The sequence below is a fragment of the Delphinapterus leucas genome, chromosome 8 (genome assembly GCF_059928025.1).
Source record: "Delphinapterus leucas isolate spDelLeu-1000000601 "Yukka" chromosome 8, BTC_Dleu_Yukka2, whole genome shotgun sequence".
NCBI classification, from domain to species: domain Eukaryota; kingdom Metazoa; phylum Chordata; class Mammalia; order Artiodactyla; family Monodontidae; genus Delphinapterus; species Delphinapterus leucas.
The window spans coordinates 82,124,446-82,144,397 of NC_143136.1; the positions used below are offsets into that span (position 1 = coordinate 82,124,446).

The 19,952-nt window shown below is 34.2% G+C and overlaps 1 protein-coding gene across 11 annotated transcripts in view; it reads right to left on the bottom strand.

The window, feature by feature from the left end:
- MBD5 (methyl-CpG binding domain protein 5) overlaps nucleotides 1-19,952 on the bottom strand; it is a 413,679-nt gene that overhangs the window by 336,068 nt on the left and 57,659 nt on the right. For 7 of the 11 annotated variants that reach the window (XM_089916843.1, XM_089916841.1, XM_089916842.1 and 4 more), the window contains 2 exons: nucleotides 8,511-8,636; nucleotides 6,833-6,930 (listed from right to left, as the gene is read on the bottom strand). The exons of 2 other annotated variants lie outside the window; for them this stretch is intronic. The gene's annotated coding sequence lies outside the window, so the exon portion shown is untranslated. The remainder of the gene's footprint in view (nucleotides 1-6,832; nucleotides 6,931-8,510; nucleotides 8,637-19,952) is intronic. 2 more of the 11 variants (XM_089916845.1, XM_089916844.1) reach the window with 1 other exon arrangement.

A 19,952-nucleotide genomic window follows, 5' to 3' on the forward strand; every position in this document is an offset into this window, starting at 1 on the left:
GGAGGTAGGCAGGAAGCAGGGGAGGAAGGGAGGGGAAGAGAGAGAGAGAGAGAAGGCAGTTTTATCACAGAACTTCAGAAAAGCTAAGGAATTGTATTTCTGGATAGAAGAGTATAATAAGGTAGGGCTTCAAATGGATAGATTTGTTCACAATTTTTTAAAAGAGGATGCCAAACTGATCTTCCCTACTCTGGAGCCAGGTGACTACTTAAATAGTTGACTGAAGTTTTATTCTGTAAAAGTTTGAACCAAGAGGCTTTAGATTATGAGTCACCAAAAAGAGATGAGAGTGGAATAATTTGTCTTATTTAACAACTGGGATTAAGTAAAGGTTTATTACACCACTCCCTTTCCTCCCTTTCCACTGACTGCCTCCCAGAATGCTGGCATACAGGGTTTCCCTCCAGAGACAAGATACTGGAAAATTCCTCTCTGAGTAATCTGAACTGCCTAAGAGTAAATACCTGCAGATACTGACATTTGGTGACCTCCCAACAAAGAGATCAGTTCATCGTGCATTCAAAGCTCAGTGAAGCTCTCCAATCAACAAGCTCTGCTCATAGTACACAGAGATACGAATTCAAACCACATAAACAGAAAAACTGAACGTGGAGAAACATACATTCAGGGAACAGAAGAAACTTCAAAAAATGTATTTAAAAACCTCACAGAAATAAGAAACTATATTGTATCCAGGAAGCAAGAATCAGAAGCTATAAAAAAAGAAACTCTCAGAGAACAAGATCGATCAATGAAAAAAAAAAGGCAGAGTTTTAAAGTGGATTCAAATATAAAGCTAAAAACTCTTCCTTAAGGTAGAAACAAAATGATAGAGAAATGAACAATAGGAAACAAAAGATATGACAGTAAGAGTCTAAGAGGTCCGGTATCCAAATAAAAGGAGTTCCAAGGATACAACAACAACAACAACAACAACAACAACAACAACATGGTCAATAACAGCAAATTAGAAGACAGGAAACCATCAAAGGAATAAAACATGAAAAATCTGCAAATGGAATACCCAGGTCAAAGGACGAAAACTGAGCAAACAACAAGGTGAATCATTAAGAGAGTAGAAAGCACTGAGGAAAAAGAGAAGGTTCTAAAAGATTCCAGAGACTGGGCAGGGAGAACTGTGCCTAAGATAAGACTCTGAAAGGTTACTGTTCTTTTAACAACAATACTAGAAACTAAAAGATAATGGTCTCAAAAACTCTGAAATAGATATGGGATTCAGGAAACTGAATTAGAACTATTTTTCATCCCTGCTAATATTTCCTGTTAAAGATTACGGAGCACAATTTTACAAACTTTAATGGAAAAAGCTTAGATAAATCAGACATACAATCAGACAAACCTGGATTGAACTCTAGCTCAACCTCTCACTAGATTTGTAATCAATGGGTTATTTAGCTTCATTTTCGTAAGAGAATAATAATGCCTAACTCATAGAATTGTTCTAAGAATTATATATAACTTTTATGAAACACCAAAAAGGTATTTGATAATGTGTTACCATTATTTTCAGAACTATCATTTGTATTATTTAATTGAAGTGCTAGCCATAATAGATAAATGCTAAAAAAAGTAAATATTTAAACAATTGTAGAAAATATGTTAAATTTTAGTAATTAAATAAACAGAATATCAGTATGATGTGGTCATCAAATTGGTCACTGCAAAGCTATGTAGAAACATGGAAAAATAATTAGAAACTGTCAAAGAAAATGTCAGATTATAAAATATATGTACAGAATAATTTTAACTACATAAAAATATATATCCTAAGCATTAGAACTGAAAAGTCAATATACAGAAATATAAATAGTTTTATTAGAGTACTGGCATCTTGAATTATGATTCTTATTTAAGAATTTACTTAACGGCATGTTATCTATTTTTAATAGTGTTCAGATCACTGTAGAAACTACGAATAAGTAAAAAGAAAATGTGTTAATAATCACCCCAAACCTCATGCCCAAGAGCTATTAGTTTTAACTTTTGCAATGGATTATGATTATATATATACACACTATTGTTTTTTAAAAATTAGATTGTATATTTTAACTTGCAACCGTCTCTGTTTCCCCTCAACAAATTACCACAAACTTCTTCTGATGGCATTCAAAGAAATCTTTTAAAATTGCATTTAGCATTTCATTATTTGGATGTTTCACACTCAACTCAACCCATTCTCTTATTGTGAGGTAAATGTTTGTTTCCAATATTTTAATTTTCTGTAAAGTGATGTAATGTCCACTCTTATGGCTAAATCTCTATACGCACCTTTAACTGTTTTTATAAATTCGTAGAAGCGAAATTTATGTGTCATAAATATAAATCTTTTAACTTGGATATACACTGCCAAACTGCTCTGCACAGGAGTTGTAGCAATTAACATCTTTGCCAATAAGAGATAAGAAAGTTTCTGGATTTTTGAATGCTTGTTAATTTGGGGTTTCAAATTCTGTTTCCTTCCTTCTTCCTTTCTTTTCTTCTTTACTTTTCTAATTTGATAAGAAAAACGGTACTGTATAGTTACTTCTATCAGTATTTCTTGGATCACTAATGATTTTAAATATTTGAAACATTCATGTCTGTGTATGTCCGCTGTCCAAATTTCTTGAAGCACCAGGCTCAGAGTCAGTTTGGGACCTTAGTCTTGGCTTTGCCATTTACAAGCTGTATAACGGACTTCTATATCCTGTAACACGAGTATCACCTGAAAACAACTAAAATAAAATAAGAAATATAAAAAATACTTAAATGATCCCATGAGGTAAGAAAAACAGTAAGGAATTCTGGGGACAAGACTAAGTGAAGACTGGTATTCAGAGTAGTAAGGTAAGCACTTGAGTTGTCTTTTGTCTTAAGAATATTTGCTGAATCAGCTGAAGTTGAGTATTAATTTTTGAGGCCTCAAAAGGTAGGATGTCTAACAGCAGACCCCCCCCCCCAAGAGTGCTGGGGCCACAAAGCACTACTCACTTAGTATAAGAGTTAGTTAGACACAATAATGATGATCATGATAATAATAGGAAACACTTATAGAACTTACTGCGTTCTAAGTGCTTCAAAGATATTAACTCATTTTATCCTCAGAAAACCCATAAAAGGGGCACCATTAAATCTTTATCTTAGAGATCAAGACACTGAAGAACAGAAAGGTTAAGCAATTTGTTCAAGGTTAGCAGTAGAGCCAAAATGCAAATTCAGACAGTCTGGGTCTAGGCACAATGCTCTTAAGCATTATGCCATAATACCCCCACCCTCTTGCTTCCTTCCCTAAGAGGAAATGTAAGGGAAATTGCCTATACAGAACTTTGACACTGGATGGATGGGAAAAATAAGTCCTCTCTGATAATCTGTAACCACGAGCTAACCCTCACTGCAGTCTGCAGTCTGAAGTCTCACTACTCTTCTGCTCCACAAAATCTCAAGCCAAGATTTTAAAGTGGTCCTATATTAATAGTATCATACTAATACTGTCAGGCATCTGATAGAAACGAATGTACACCTTGAAACACAGGTATCAAAATACTTTCACATGTAAAATTCAAAGAAAAATGAGTAGCTCAAGATTTTAAAAATCATTTAAATATATTAAAAAACAAGGCATCATATGTAAAACAAATAAACAACAACGTATGGCAGAATCCCTCCTAAGAAGTTGCCAGGTATTAGAATTACTGCACATACAATAAATATGTTTAATATGTTTCAAGAAGTAAAAAGTTTAACAATGTAAGAAAAGATGAATTCTGGAAAAGGAGAAAAGAGAATTTTAAAAAATGCAAAGTATGATAAAGCAAAAGAAGTCAATCAATAGGTTAAACAGTAACTTCAATATAGTTGAAATGAGAATTAGAGAACTGTAATCGAGAAATGAATATATTATGTCAGATGTAATCCTGAGACATAAAGAGGCATGGAAAATATTGCGAACAGATCTCATGTACATCTGAATTAAAGCTCTAGCAAAGACAGAAAGAGGTAGAGGATATATTGGAAGAGTGAAACTGTTAATACAAGAAAAAGAAAAGACATCAAAAGCAAACAGAAAAAAAAGATAAATTACATTCAAAGGACTGACAGACCAATAATTAAACTTTTGAAAGAAAAAGAATCCACAAGACAGTGAAATAAAAACTTTAATGGGCTAAAAGAAATTAACCTAGTAACCTAGAATTTTATACCCAATAAAATTCTTCTAACAATGAGAGTGAAATAAGGTCATTTAGAGATAAAGACTGAGAGTGTTTATCACTCTCATGTCCTCATTGAATTTATTTTCAATCAAAAGTTCTGAAATGCCTAAAGAATGATGAGGTGAAAAAAAGTGGTAAATATAAACAATATTAACATTATAAAATATGATATTTATTTCTTACAGAATTAAAAACATAAGCAAAAATATATAAATTTGGAAAAGGTAAGCAGAGTTAAAATATTCTCTTCTAAGGTCTTTTTGTTTGGGTAGAGAGTAAAGTTATGTATATAATTTAAACAGTATACATGATAACACTTCTAGGGTAAGCAAGTATAACCTCCAAACCAGTAGGAAAAAAAATGAATGAGAAAAAAATAGTGAAGAATGCACAAAGAAGTCAATAAAAGAAAGAAAGAGAAACAAAGAAATGATGGGAAAATAAATATACTAAATTAAATGGCAGAAATAAACCCAAATACATCAGTAATTAAAATAAACGTAAACTGGCTGTATAGTCTAGTTAAAAGATAAAAATTGTCAGATTGGATTTAAAAAAACTTAGCTATATTGTTCTCTTTTCAAAAGATACATCCATAACATAAATAAAAGTACAAAATGGAAAAAGATATTAATACAAATATCAAAATTATATTAATATAAGGAAAAAAGCATTACTAGAAATAAAGAGGATCATTGTTAAATGATAAAAAGTTTACTTCTTCAGGAAAATATAACAATAACAAAGTTGTACACAGCTAACGATCTCAAAATATATAAAGCAAAACTTGACAAGGAAAACTAAACAAACGATGTAAAATGAGAGATTTATAGTTTAGCTTAGTAACTTAAAGGTCAAGAAGACAACGTCATAAGAACATAAAAGATTTGAACAATTACCCTTATCTAATGGACATATGTATAAAATGATACCCAGAGTTGTAAAATACACATTATTTTCAAGTACTTTTCCAAAATAGAACATTTCAAAAGCTGAGCACAAACTAGGCCACAAAAATAAGGCTCAGCAAGTTAAATAATTGATATTATACAAACCACATTCTTTAACAACAATGAGATTAAGATAGAATTTAATAACAAAAAGATAACTAGAAATAATTCAATTGTTTTGAAAATAAGCAGCATACTTCTAAATAACTCAAAATGGAAATTGGAACTAAATATTCAGAACTAAGTGACAACCTAATATGAAAACCTGTGGTATATGTGAAAATCAATAACTGAAGAGAATTTTATAACCTTAAATGCCTACTATGGAAAAGGGCGAAAATTAGTGACCTGAGAATCCAATAAAACAGGCTTTATAAAAGAAACACAACAAACTTAAAAAAAAAAGAAAAAAACAGGAGTTGAGAAAAGCAAAGGACAAGAAATAATTAAAATAAAAACCCAGAAATTGATGAAATAGAAAATAAAGATAAAATAGAGGTGACGGGAAAGCTAAAAGTTGACTCTCTGAAAAGCGTAGAACTTCAAACCTCTGGATAGATTCAGCAAAAAGTTGTAAGGAAAAAAGGAAGAAAAAAAGGGAGGGAGGGAGGAAGCGAGGAAGAGAAGGAGGAAGGGCAGGCATGCAGAAATAGCTAGTGTCAGAAACTACATAACTACAGATGCTGCAGACATTAAAATAATAAGAGCATATTAAAACAGCTTCATGGCAATACATTTGAAGACAGATGAAATGAACAAACTAGAAAAATATAGCTTACTGCCACTGATTCAAGGTTAAATAGAAAATTCTGAACAAAACTACTAAAGAAACTGAATCAACAGTAAAAGTCTCCTCACAAATAAAGTTCCAGATTCAGCTGTACAATCTAAGGTGTTATTTAACCTCTATGATTCTTCGTTTACTTATTTATGATATCCCATATTATCTCGTAAGTATTATGCTATCTCACAAGCAGTTTAATTTGAAGATTATATAAAAAAGTACATAAGGCAATCTGTGAACTCTAAGGTGTTACAAAAACTATAAATATTATTCACCCAATTTTAGATTAAAATCAGAAAGCCCATAACTTTAAAAAGACACATTCCAAAGAATCTTCCACAAAGTAAAATTTTCTCCAAAAGGCAAATCTTATTTTGCTACTGCATCCACTAAGTACCTAATGATACATTCTTTGGGAGGAAAACTGGCCACAAAATAATACAACTGCAAATTAAAAATTCTGAAAAAATTTAGAGTAACCTTTACAAATAGTCAATATTGTGTGTTAAAAACTTAATGACAAAGTTACAAAATGTAGCTTAAGTAGTAACTATTTTTTGTTTAGTGCAATAGGTTAAAGATCCAAAGAAACAAAAAATAATATTGCAGAATGGGATGAAGAAGCATAACAAGACAATGTTTCATGCGTAATGAGTTAATGCTTTTTCCTTGAGAAACATAACCTTCTATGAATGTGCGCTTCATAAAATACCTATAAATCTATTCATATTCATCTTTTCATGTATGCCTTCATTCAACAAATATGTTAGTGCCTACCAGGTATGAGGCACAAGTTTAGATGTTGAGGATACAAAGATGAAAAACAGTGAAGCTCACAACAATTTTACAGTCCAGTGAAGGAGAGAGAGATATATAAAGAGAAGTACCTGAGTATGCACAGGATACTACAGATGTTCACAGAGGAGGTACACCTAATGCAAAATGAAAAGATCGGAGAATGTCCGCAGAAGGGATGACTTCTAAGCTGTGTATGAGAGAAGAAATTAGAGTTAGCTAGGGGGAGATGGCTGGCCATTCCAGGAGGGAACTCAGGCCACTGCTGTCACAGCTCCTCATGCCCCCTCTTACAACCTCATCATGCATTAATATGTTACATTACACTGGTCAAGCATGGTGCCTGTCACAAAAATTATTTCATAAAGAAAAGGATTTTAAATTTACTATTGGATAATGCTAAAAATGAGCTTTAATAATGTGAGTTATATAATGTGTTTAAATTATTCTCCTAACTCTGGCAAGATACCTTAAATTTATTTTGAAATCAAACTTTAGACATCCATGTTTGACTAAAATACAGTGAAATTAAAAAAAAAATCATGCCCATGTTGTTTCAGTTTTCCACATAGTGACATAGCTAGAAATTATAAGAAGCCAAGGGATGTATGACGGGATGGGAAAGTCGGGGGAAAGTCGGGCGTATCTCTGGTCCAGAACAAAGAAAGGGCACTTCACTGAATTCTGAGGCTACCTTTCCAAACTATTCCATGTACTAACTTGCCACCTTAGGATGCAGCATGTATCAGAACGTCAACAGGTTGTGTGTTTTCCTGAAAAGGTTCCCTGAACTAAGGCCACTATCCTGGGCTCTTCTTCTAGGACTGATTGGCTTTGGGGATTGTTTCTTATACCACTACTTCTATCTTAAATTTTCTATGACTCCAGTAACATTTACCCATGAACCACTAAATTAAATATTAAAGTATTTTCAAGGCCATAATGTTTTCAATTACATTAATTTTGATCTCTGTAAGAAATGCACTCTACCATTAGGGATAGCTGTTACTCTGAAGAGGAAAAAAGTCACTGATGGAAAGCAAAATAATAGAAAGATCAAGTAGTAAGTAGCAACACAGCTGGGGCTGTGTTTGGCTTTGGTACAGTAAAGAAAAAGTTGATAATGTACATTTTATTTTCTTCATGCTGCTTACATGGATACATGAGGAATTTATTCTAAGGCAACAGTCTGATTTCTCACAGAATGCTGTATTTTCTTACAGGAACTTATATTCTGATTAAATTTTTCCCATCTATCTTCTCTTGGTGAGTAGGAATGTTCTAGTCTTATACAACATAATAAATCATGCTTTTCATAGTTTCTTTTGTCTGACTTTAAAATTTCTTTGATTTGCCAATGAACAGACTGTGAGCTCCTAGTACAGCCAATGTTCTGTTCTTATAAGTCTTCTGCTTTGTAAATGCCTACTACAAACAATCCAGGTTTATATATTCAGCTAGCTGAATAAAACAAGCGATTCTGATCACTCACATAAATGTTACATCAAAATCAAAATACTGAGCTGAGAAATATTACAGAAAAACTACAGGTACTGATACTAAATTGAAAGAACTCAGCATTTGGAGTTAGACGGATCTGGCTAGAATCTTATTGTCACTACTGTGTCATAGCTGTGTAACAGACAAGCTACTTCATTTCTTCTAGACTTTTGCTTTCTTCTCTTGAAATAAACAGAATAACATACACTCTTCAGAGGATTAAATGAGGTAACAAATGTACAGCAACTAGCAAAAAATAGTGGACATTACCATTTTCAACTCTGCTTTTTATCAAAGTAGATGGGGAGGTCTTTCTTAGGTCAGTGACTTTGAGATTTGGCTGAAGTAGATGAAAGCAATATCCTGTTTAACTTCATGCCCAGATCAACCTTGTTCCTACAATATTTTTGAGGCAGAAGAAAGGAGGATGGGATGGATTAGAACAGCAAACTTGAAAACAAGACTAGATACATGACTTTTAAACATTTTCCTTCTAATTTAATTCAGGCCCACCTGGATCACTTTAAATTGGAGGATTCTGTGAATGGTTAAGATAGGCTAAGTGAAACAACAAAGAGCTTGATTTGCATTTATGGGTATGTATTATGTATGTATATAGTGTTCAATGTATTTGTGTATGTATATACATGCATGTGTGAGTACACATACATACCTTACACAAACACACATAAGACAAATCTACGCATGGGAAAATCAGGACCAAACAAAGAAAAACAAAGAGAAATGTAATGAGTTGTAGTTTAAAATTTAACATCTATTTTTACTGAAAGAACACAATTTTTAAAAAGTTTAGTATTCAGTTTATATTATAGCTGAGGCTAGTAGTCAGTATAGTGAAATAAAATGAGGTTAAAAAAACAAACCCAACACTCTCCTAAGGTAGCTAGCAAGCATAAAGATGGTAAAGTAGTACTGAAGTTCCTTTACTTAAATTTATTTTAGGTTCTGAAAGGATGTGCATTTAATTTCATTTATTTATATGTTTAAGGTGACAGCATACAAGCATTAGTTATATTGTAGTTTTATCTCTGTTTTAATTTTAAAACTTTGTTGATTTTTCTTTGAACCATGTCTAGCCTTCTTTTCTGCTTTTGCACTTATTGGACAGGATGGAGCTACTAACATTTATAAAATACCTCAAAAGTAATGTCAAAGACATCGTGGATGAATAACCGACAGGTGAACTATAAAGGGAAATTAATGACTGTTACTGGTGCAGTGGAACATAGATTTGATCTTATTTGTGAACATTCTTAAGTGAGGAATATGCAAGATTGTACCTTCCAAAGATGCTAATCAATAAATCAATCCTTTCCCACATTCTCTTCTTACAATGTGACTGACACTCCTCCCACTGAGAGGTAGGTGGTATTTTCCCTTCCCTTCAACATGAGCCCATGACTGTTAACAAGTAGAATATGGTAAAGATGATTAGGTCACCTGAGGTTAGATCATAAAAAGTATATAAAACTTCCACCTAATTTTCTTCTTCTTGAGACACTTGCTTTTGGGTCCTGGTCCCCATGCTATGAGGAAACTCAAACTAGCCCATGAGGAGACCATACAAAGTAGTGCTTTTAGAGAAAAATTAATTCCCCAAGCCAACATCTGAAATTAATTGCTAAAAAGTTGAATGAACAATGATGCAGATGACTTTACCTCTCACAGACTTCCAATCCTCGAGCTGGACCCCAAACATCATGGAATTGAGACAAACCATCCCCACTATGCCCTGTCTGAAATCCTGACCCAGAATCTGTGAGTATAATAAATGTATGTTCTATCCCATTAGTTTTGGGTAACTTGTTATGCACCATTAGATAACTGGAATAAGGTACTTCCATACATGCAAGTTTGAGACTCTGGCATTTGAGGCCTATGTATAGAGGTTTGTACTTGTATGAAAATCTGAGTATATCTCTAATGATGCAGATGGGGAAGACGGGGGGGGGTTAACATCTGATCTAATTTTCCCAGTCAATATATGGCTCTTGCTTTCTCTTGCATTAGGGACATTCTATTCTATTCTCTCAGCCTGAACATTCATCCTCCCGTGACCCAACACTCACTCTGATCTTCATCTCCTCAAAGGTCTTAGGTCTTACATGAAATGTCACATTCTCCCAGAAGACTCATCTGACTGCTAAGGAATGGGTTTAGGTGCCCCTTCTATTAGATTATAGTGAATTTATCACACTATGTTCCAGTTATTTATCCCTCCATCCTACTAGCCTGTAAGCTCCTTGAGGGTATGAACTTTCTTATTTACTACTGCATACCCAGCATCAAGTAGTGATGGATGATCAATAAAAATCATCTTGATAAATGAGTATATGAATGAATGAATGCTTCTCTCTACCTCTACCCTGCTATAAAGGACTGAAAGGCAAGACCCTGGAAAGCTGGAGAAAGTAGATATTCAGAAACTGCAGGTTAGACGAGAATGAACAAAGACACAATGAAGTTAGCAGCTAAAGTCATAGGGTCTGATGAACTTCAGAGACAAAACAGTCTCCATTCTGGTTTCAGAAAATTCTGCAAATCAGACTCAGTTCTCCCTCAGTTTGTCTTACCTTTCTCTCCTGACACACACTTTCATTTCCTCATGTTACCTTGGTTTGTAGACCCTCATGATAACCTCCAGAAATTCAAAATCTCCTAATTTATCCAGGTCTGCCATTAAAAATGTCCCATACTTAGGATCATACACCTGGCAGTTTTCAAGACAGTACTGATTTCATACATTTTTTTCTTTTCATTAATCTAAACATCAATCTACATGAAATAATATCATTATAAAAACTACCATATAAACGCATTCATGAATTGATAGAAGTGTAAGATGGATCCCAATTTTCTGGAGAGAAAAAAAGGACATCTGACTAAAGATTCCAAAATTATGCTCCAATTCTTGGAAGTTTTTGCTTCCATTCCTTAGTACTGATTAAAACTAAGTATCAATTTAATTATAACAATTAACTCTAGAGTATGAATCACTTTATCCCTCCCCAGGGATTATCAACGGGAGATGAGGGACTTGTTTCCTTAAAAAAATTACCCAGTAAAGAATTACTTTTGAGTTAGGAATCTTTCAGCATTCATTGTCTACTGCAGGTAGTGTATACAAAAAGTCTCTCAAGGAGTACAAGTCTATGCTTTTTGCAGACTTGTATATTTATCCCTCTTCCTCGTTGTCACCTACTAGATAACTTCCTCTTCAAAAACTTCTTTCATTTTTTATCCCCTTGCACCTGGCTCATAGGCTTTTATTTTTACCCCAAAGTTGCAATCAACCAGAGTAACCACAATATGCTACATTAATAACCCCATACTTGTCTTCCATTTCTTGATTTTTCCTAGTGATTCAATCTACCATTTTTTTCCATGGACATGTCCCAGATGTCATTACTGCTCTACCCTCAAAATAATAAATTTAGACATTCTACTCTCTGACCATGACCTCCCAACATCCCAGCATTCTCTTCTAATTACAATCCAATATATATACATTCTCAAGGCAAGTCATCTCCAAAGTAGGAAGTGTAAGACAATTGTAAGACAAGTGTCTTACAATACACTTGTAAGACAAGTGTAAGACAATCCTGTAGAGTACAAGACGAAAGTCTTAGAACTTTTTAATCTTTCATTATTTATATTTTATATTTTTATAGTTTATATTTTTGTAGAACATATAAAGTAGGTTGCAGGTTATACAAAGTAGATTTTATTATACTTATGTAATTTAATATATTTTTAATAAGCTTTATATAAAGTATATGAGCATACAGGTAAATACATATAATTTATAAATACATATATACATCGATGGTATTTGTTAAAAAATTGAAGACCATTTCATTGGCTACTTTCTACCTTTTGTTCTTTCTCTTTACTGACTTCCCTACTCTGTTTTTATTGCATTGTACATCACGTAAGCCACTCCCCTGTCAATATATTCAATTCCCCTGCCTCACTGTCCTTCCATTGTATCTGGGTTCCTGAGTGCTTCAACAGAAAAATTACAGAATATAAAACTCTACAGATAGTGGCCACCATAAATCCTTGGTAAGCACCCTCAATTTGGGCCTCAATGATGCCTGGTAATCCTATTAGCTTTTCCTCTTTAGCTCTCTCAACCTCTCCCTAGTGATTGTTTCAAACATTCATCACTTCTCTAAAAACTCTGTCCTTACCAGCTCTTCCCTCACTCCCAGCAGAGCATATAAAGTGCTGGCTAATAGGAAAAAAAAAAAAATCACTGCCCTTAGATGAGATGAGAACTCAGTTCCCTCAATTTTCTACCACCAATGCTACAAACTACTATTCATAGATTTCCAACATTTCTTCTTCCCTCCTCTTAGTATGGAAAGCTATTTCTTTTAGTGCTCTGGTTTTTTAGTCTCAATCCTCTTACCTGTTTATCATTTCTGTTGCTAATTTGTTCAGTCCCTCTATTACCCTTAGCAGTTAAACATGCTTAAGTCTCTCCAATTATTAAAAGAGCTCTCCTCCAGTCTCAGGTTCTTTCCAGGTAGTACCCTTTTTTTCTCCTTCTTTTTTCCTCCTTTTCTCCTTCTCCGTCTTTTTTCACAGACACTGTGAAAATTAAGAACCTCTGCCTTAAATGTTGTCCACAGGGCTCTGCCACAGGCCCTCTTTCCTTCTTACAGTATGCATGTACAAACTCACCTACTCTTGTGGCTTAAGTATGATCTAAATGCTGATAAATCCCAAATCTGTATCTTCAGCTCAGATCTCTCTTCGGATTTCTAGACCTATCTATGTATTCAAATCTTTCATTCAGACAGAAACACTCTGGTGGTTTATATGTCTCGAACTCAAAATATCTCAAACTGAATTAATCACTCCCCATCCCCCAAATAACCCACTTATTACTGTTCTTCCAATGAACTACTAAATTCCAACAACTATAACTCTTAAATATCTCTCCAATCTATTACTTTCTATCCCTATTCTTCCTACAGGTCACCATCATTGCTTAACTGGACTGATACTGGAGATTCTTAACTGGCCTCGCACCTACAATCTTGCTCTCCTCCAATCCATACTCTTCACTGCAACCAGAATGACTTTTCTAAAACGCAAACTTTATTACATTACTCTACTCACATTGCTCAAACTTTGTCATGCTTTAAACCTTCCAGTGGCTTCTCCTCGCCTTCAGCATAATTTTAAAATACCTTAACACAACTTAAAAAGTCCTTCATGAATGTGCCCCTGCCTGCCCTCCCCCTACATTCAAAGCTCAAATACTGAATTTCCAGTTCTTTGAAGGGTCATCCTTCTCTCTCCTCTAGGCATTGGAACAAGATTATTCCTACCTGAAATGATTTTTCCATGTCTTTACTGGTCTAGGTAACTACTTATTTTTCAGGTCTCAATTTAAATGCCACAGCTTCCAGGGAGGCCTTTCCTATGTCCAGTCTGTGGTATAGGCCAGTGGCAGAGCTGGTGCTCAACAAATAGTCAAATGTACCTCCTCTGCATTTTCTAGCATGCCTTCCAGTAAGGTTGGGGGAATGAGGCTGATTTCTGGCCAGTAATATGAGAGGAAAAAGAAGTAAACAACTTACAGGACTGTCCTTAAAAATGTCCAATTCTCTACTTCCTACTTCCTCTGTCATGACAACTGAAGAAGCCACCTGAAGAAGCAAGATGGAGGAGAAATGCCTGATATAAACTGGATCTTACTTGTGTGAAAAGCAAATTCCTTGTGTAATAAATTACTGAGATATCTGGGTTAATTTGCTACCAAGATTAACCTAGCCTACACTTACTAATAACAATACAGGGCTTCTGCTATATACTCCCACAGGACTCCTTTACTACCTAGTATAGTTTGTTATTGCTTACCTGTCTGTCTGCCCAGATAAGACTCTTAGCATTTTAAGGAAAAGTTTTGTGCTTCTCCTGTTCCCTGCCTTATGTCTAGAATGTAGCATAGTGCTTGACACTTACAAGGCATTAAGAAAATATTTTGGTACATGAATGAATGGATCAATATAACCTACTTCGTTTAGTAGAATACTGTAGTACCACCAGTTTGAATTTGTAAGTAATACTATATACCAGATATTTTATCTGCCAGTATTTTTTCTATATCTTTTATTTTTCGTCAAAAGCAGCTATATATATTTTGTATCCTGTTTTAATTTTTTTCACTAAACGTTTTAATTTTTTTCACTAAATTAAACACTAAAAAAAAAGAAAAAACTTAATCGATACATACTATCAATGTTTTTTCAATTCAAGGCATCTAGAAAGGCATACCATAAATGCATAAGAATTTTTTTTTTTGCGGTACTCGGGCCTCTCACTGTTGTGGCCTCTCCCGTTGCGGAGCACAGGCTCCGGACGCGCAGGCTCAGCGGCCATGGCTCACGTGCCCAGCCGCTCCGCGGCATGTGGGAACTTCCCGGACCGGGGCACGAACCCGTGTCCCCTGAATCGGCAGGCGGACTCTCAACCACTGCGCCACCAGGGAAGCCCTCGATTAAGTTTTTAATGCGGAAAAATTGAAGCTATCAATTCCAAAACAAAGGGTACTGCCAGAGACTGCATAAATAAGACATCTAAAAAAAAAAACAAAATATAAACCCAATTATACTACAATTAAGAGGAACATAACAGAAATGGAGACATAGCATTGACTCTGATGATTCTCTTGTTCCTCCTCCACTCCACCATAATTCTCCAAAGATAAATGAAATTTTGATTCTAAGGACAATAAGAGCCAAGGAAAGCACAATGCCTGGCATCAGCAGATCCAAGTTTAAGTTCTGGCCACTTCATTTAGTAGTTGTATGGCCTTATGCATAATCTCTCTGTATTTATATTATTTTTGAGAGAGGCGTGTCTCTTTCTACAGCAGAGTTTCTCAGCCTAACACTACTGATATTTTTGGACTGGATAACTCTTTGTTGTTGGGGGCTGTCTTGTGCACTGTAAGATGTTTAGCACAGCATATCTGACCTCTACCCACTAGGTGCCAGTAGTAATATCTTGCTACTCTCAGGTGAGGACAATCAAAAATATCTCCAAACATTGTGCAATGTGCAATGAGGAGTTGAGAACCACTGCTTTAAGATAAGGAAGAACAATACTTTATAGTTCTATAGCTTTTTCAGTAATTTATCCCCCATTTTTTCCAGAACGTCTAACAAATTACCAGGTTAAATGTTCATAGTCTGTCTGCATCATTTTCCTTTTCCTTCTCTGTTCTCTTGTAATTAGCTCTTAAATAGTCAAAAGCATATCAAAGAAAGAAAGAAAAGGAAAAGTGTAAATGTTAAACTGATTATACAATTTGTCCTGGGGTAATTAAAATTTGATAATATTGCTCTTTTAACTCTTAACAATATTCCAATGACTTTCTATATTCTCTTTTAAGAAGAAAAGGGTACTTCAATTTCCCTTCTCTCACACTTGGTGGCTTTATAGCTCAGGGATCCCAATTAACATTTAACACTTGCAAACACTGAAAAACTGCTTCTTCACTCTGAAATTTTTTTTTTCCAACTCTGTTGAAGGTAGCAAGAATACTTCAAAAATAATCTAACTCAAATTAATGGAATTAATTTAAAAATGAGTATTATGCATGGGGACATATATTGCTCATAATAAATAATTTGTATTTATACTATTCTACACACTCTCAAAACACTTTATAAATGTTAAATCTAATTATTAAATGTTCCCACCTTTCATAAGAAAGGAATAAATTTTAAGCACCTGAAAATAAAGTCTTCAAATAAAGGTATTTCCTTAAAATACACCCTATATTACTAAAGCACTTTAATACTAAATAAATCAAGTGTACTTTTTACTTAAATACAGATTGTATATGTATTAAAGGGATTAAATAATGCAACCAATAATATACAATGACAGGCAGTCAGCTATAAATCATTTCCTAGCAATTACATTTAATTTTGTATTCTCTTCAAGATCTAATGTAAAAATAACATAAGGAAGTAGTTTTAATTTCTAAAGCAATAGAATATGGGGAAATTTGTTCAGTCTCAAATACTTCTTTAAATAATGTTATCTTAATATTCACCGTGGTCTTTCAAGAATTTGAAAATGAACATTTCTATGACAAACAACATTTTCCCACCTGTTAAAAAGAGTTGCTGAATCTGGATTTCTTAATTGTGATCCAACATTTTCAAGTGATTAGGCATATGCTGAGAGTAATGTTAACCTTTTAACTATATTTAGTGAAGAAAGAGTATAACTTGTGGTAATTTTATTTTTCATTTATTATTTATACCCTGCTAGCTTCCAGTAATGTTTTAAGATGATTCACCTGGTCTTTTACACTGGCATTATGAGGCAGCATCCAATGGTAGAAAAAGCACTGGCTTTGGAAATAGACACACTTAGGTTTCAAGCCTTTCACTGGCACAGTACCCATGGAATTTTGGTCAAGTCACTTATCTTACTCTCTGAATAGCTGATTCTATACCTATTAGCTCTGATACTTGTATGTACCTGGCTTGTGGCTGCCATTCCATAAGTTACAATACATTTCTTCCTCTTCAAAAATGGTTAGACTTTTAGAGAATTAAGCATATTATTTTTTACAATATTCTCTTCTAGATCAAAAAAGATAAGGCTTTGGTACCGTGCCGAATAGAAAAAAATCAATATCTCAAAATATCAATGCAGATGCCATTCTGGATTCATTCTTTTTTTTGAACTACTTTATATGTACTCATACCACTAAACTTAGCTGAACAGTACTTAATGGGTACATATGAAAATGACAGTAGAAATCAATATTTCAAGACAGATAAAATTTAAGTGGGATTGTGAAAATATTTTAATGTCCCTGAGTAAACCTTCAGTTTAGAGCAATGGGCTTCAAATACAGGGCTCTGTACTTAATTTTCCTTCTAAGATCTATAGGAGATACTAGATTATACTAATCCTTAGAATGCCAATGCACTTCTTTGATCAAGCTTTGTCTGCAACTTATTAAAAATTTAATTACTCTTTGGAGCAGCTGGTCTCTGTTTTAATAAAAAATAGACTGCGAGGTCCCACCTCCAGAGTTTCTGATTCAATAGCTCTTGGCTAGGTCTTTGGAATTTGCTTTCCTATCAAAGTTCCAGGTGATGCTGATGCTGCTAGCCAGGTTATTTTAGCAGTCTATGAGAACCACTGGTCCAAATATCTCTAAATCTATATTATTCCTAGTTTTCTGTAATCTGAATAATCTGTTATATTTTCTAGACACAATTCATTCATTTATTCCTACAGCTATTTCTTGGCTAGGCTGTTTAAGGTTCTGGTGAACAAGATAGACAAGGCTCCTGCTCTCATGGAGCTTACATTCTATTAGTTAGGGGGACAATAAATACATAAATAAACAGAAAAATACAGGATAGTAGTAAATGCCATAAACAGAATTAAAACAAGGTAATGTGATTTAAGTGATTTCTTTAGATTTGGTGGTGGTTGGAGAAGACTTTTCTAAGGAGTTAACATTTAAGCTGAGATCTGACTAACAAGAGCCACCTATGGAAAGACTGAGAGAAGAACATTCTAGGTAGAGGGAACAACTTGTGTAAATGTCCTAAAGGAGAAACAAGTTTGGTGCGTCAAGAAATAGGTTAATTTGGATTGCAAATGAGGGTAGATAGATACTCAGGGTCCAAGTCAATCACACAGTATCATCTGGGATGGGGTAAATAGTTTGGAGAGTTTTCTGTAAGTGAAGACCTCCAATACACCATACTGAAAAATTCTGCCATTGGAGTACAAATAATGAATACTGTAATTAATCTGATGGCATTGTATTTGTAAGAAAAGGTCTCACTGTCTCACTATATAATAATAGAATATACCACTAATTGGTCAAAGGATAGTAGGCATGGTCTAAAAAATTTAGGGCTAAAAACAAAAGTCAGAGGCTCAGAAGGCTCTGTTACCTATTAGCCATGTGATCAAGGACATGGTAAAATCTTCAGTTCTCTGGATCTCAATTTCCTCATCTATAAAAGGGAATAGAGTAAGTATCTCCAAAACTGTTATGAAGATTAAACAAGATAATTAATATATAATACCCAGTAATTACCCATTATTTTGTGGGTACTTAATAAAATGTTATTCCAGATCAGTCTCTTCGGCTCTTCCAGATAAACTCATCAGCTCAAAGCAATGAAAGAAGAATTGAAACATGCTAAGTTTTCAAGAAAACTCTTTCTTTTGTATCTGAATTTCCATAGCTTCAACTTCCTAATAATCCCCTATCATTTAGTGTCTGTATCTGAATATTCAAATGTTACAAAATAATAAACCTAAGAATAGCATGTATTTTAAATCAACGTACAAAAACCTATACACCAAATAAATGTTGCTCTATTCAAAGTACAGGATTACAGGGACTTCCCTCACGGTCCAGTGGTTAAAACTCCATGCTCCCACTGCAGGGGGCATGGTTTTGATCCCTAGATCCCTAGTCGGGGAACTAAGATCCCACATGCCACAGGGTGCAGCCAAAAAACCCCGAAAAACAAAGTATAGGATTACAGGTCTACATTGTTCCGAATAGCTTTGAACCTTCTCTTCTAGAACTACTGTAAGAATCTATTTAAAAGCCCAACAGAATTCTACTGATTTTAAACTTTCACTTGTTTTTGACCAAGAAACAAAGCACAAAAACAAAACTTTGCTTATTAGACATTACTCAGACAGACAGTTGCTTGTTAATTCAAACTTAGCCCTCAAAAAATGACTGATAATACAGATAACATTCAAAATGATGTCATACTGTTTAGACAACCTAAGGAGTTCCAAAAGTATTTAAGCAAAGCAACAGCACTGAAATAAGTACATAGCCTCTCAAATGATTACTTTCTAAGAAAAGATACTTGTTTGCATGGAGAGTTTCTAGGATATTTGTTTAAAAGCAGTGTACCAATATGTACATTATGTGTATACATACAGGACAGAATGAAATTGGGAAACCATTTATAGGAAAAGGTACTAATGGGTGTATTCCTTCGCAAACTGACTTGTCATATAAACTAATAATCTGCAAGAAACTAAAAGGTCATGATGGACAAGAAGCCATGCTTCTAGCTTTTCTAACTTCTTGGTAGTAGTGCTCTAATATTCTTTCTTCCTGGTGTCAGTTACTTAATAGCTCACCTATCATGTAGTTTTGAATAAAAACTTTTTTATGAAAGGAAAATTGAAAGACAAAGAAGAGTTAAGTGGATAGTTCAAAATTAAAGACAAAGGTAAAGTGGTACATAAGAAAGAAGGGAAAATAGTTGCATTACTTCCAAATAAACATGAGAATTACAGATGGTATAAATGGAAAAGGATTAGGCAGGGCAGTTCCTAGAGTCTAAAGATGAAAAGAATGATAGGGAAGCCAGAAGAAGCAAAAAGAACTCCATCTCCACCCTGCATCCTGTTGGTTAAAGGAGCCTTTAGCAATGGTCTGGGCCTGTTGGAATGGCTACTCTTGTTGCATGATGGGATAAGTGAGACTCAGAAGTCACATAAAGGCTGCAGTAGGGGTGTGTTTATGTTTGAGGGCTGGTTAAGATGGAGTAAAGGAGATAGGTACAATTTAAAAATATTTTCTATAGAAACACTGCTAATATTATGCCTTAAATACACTATGGATTGATTAAAGGGACATAATACCACCAA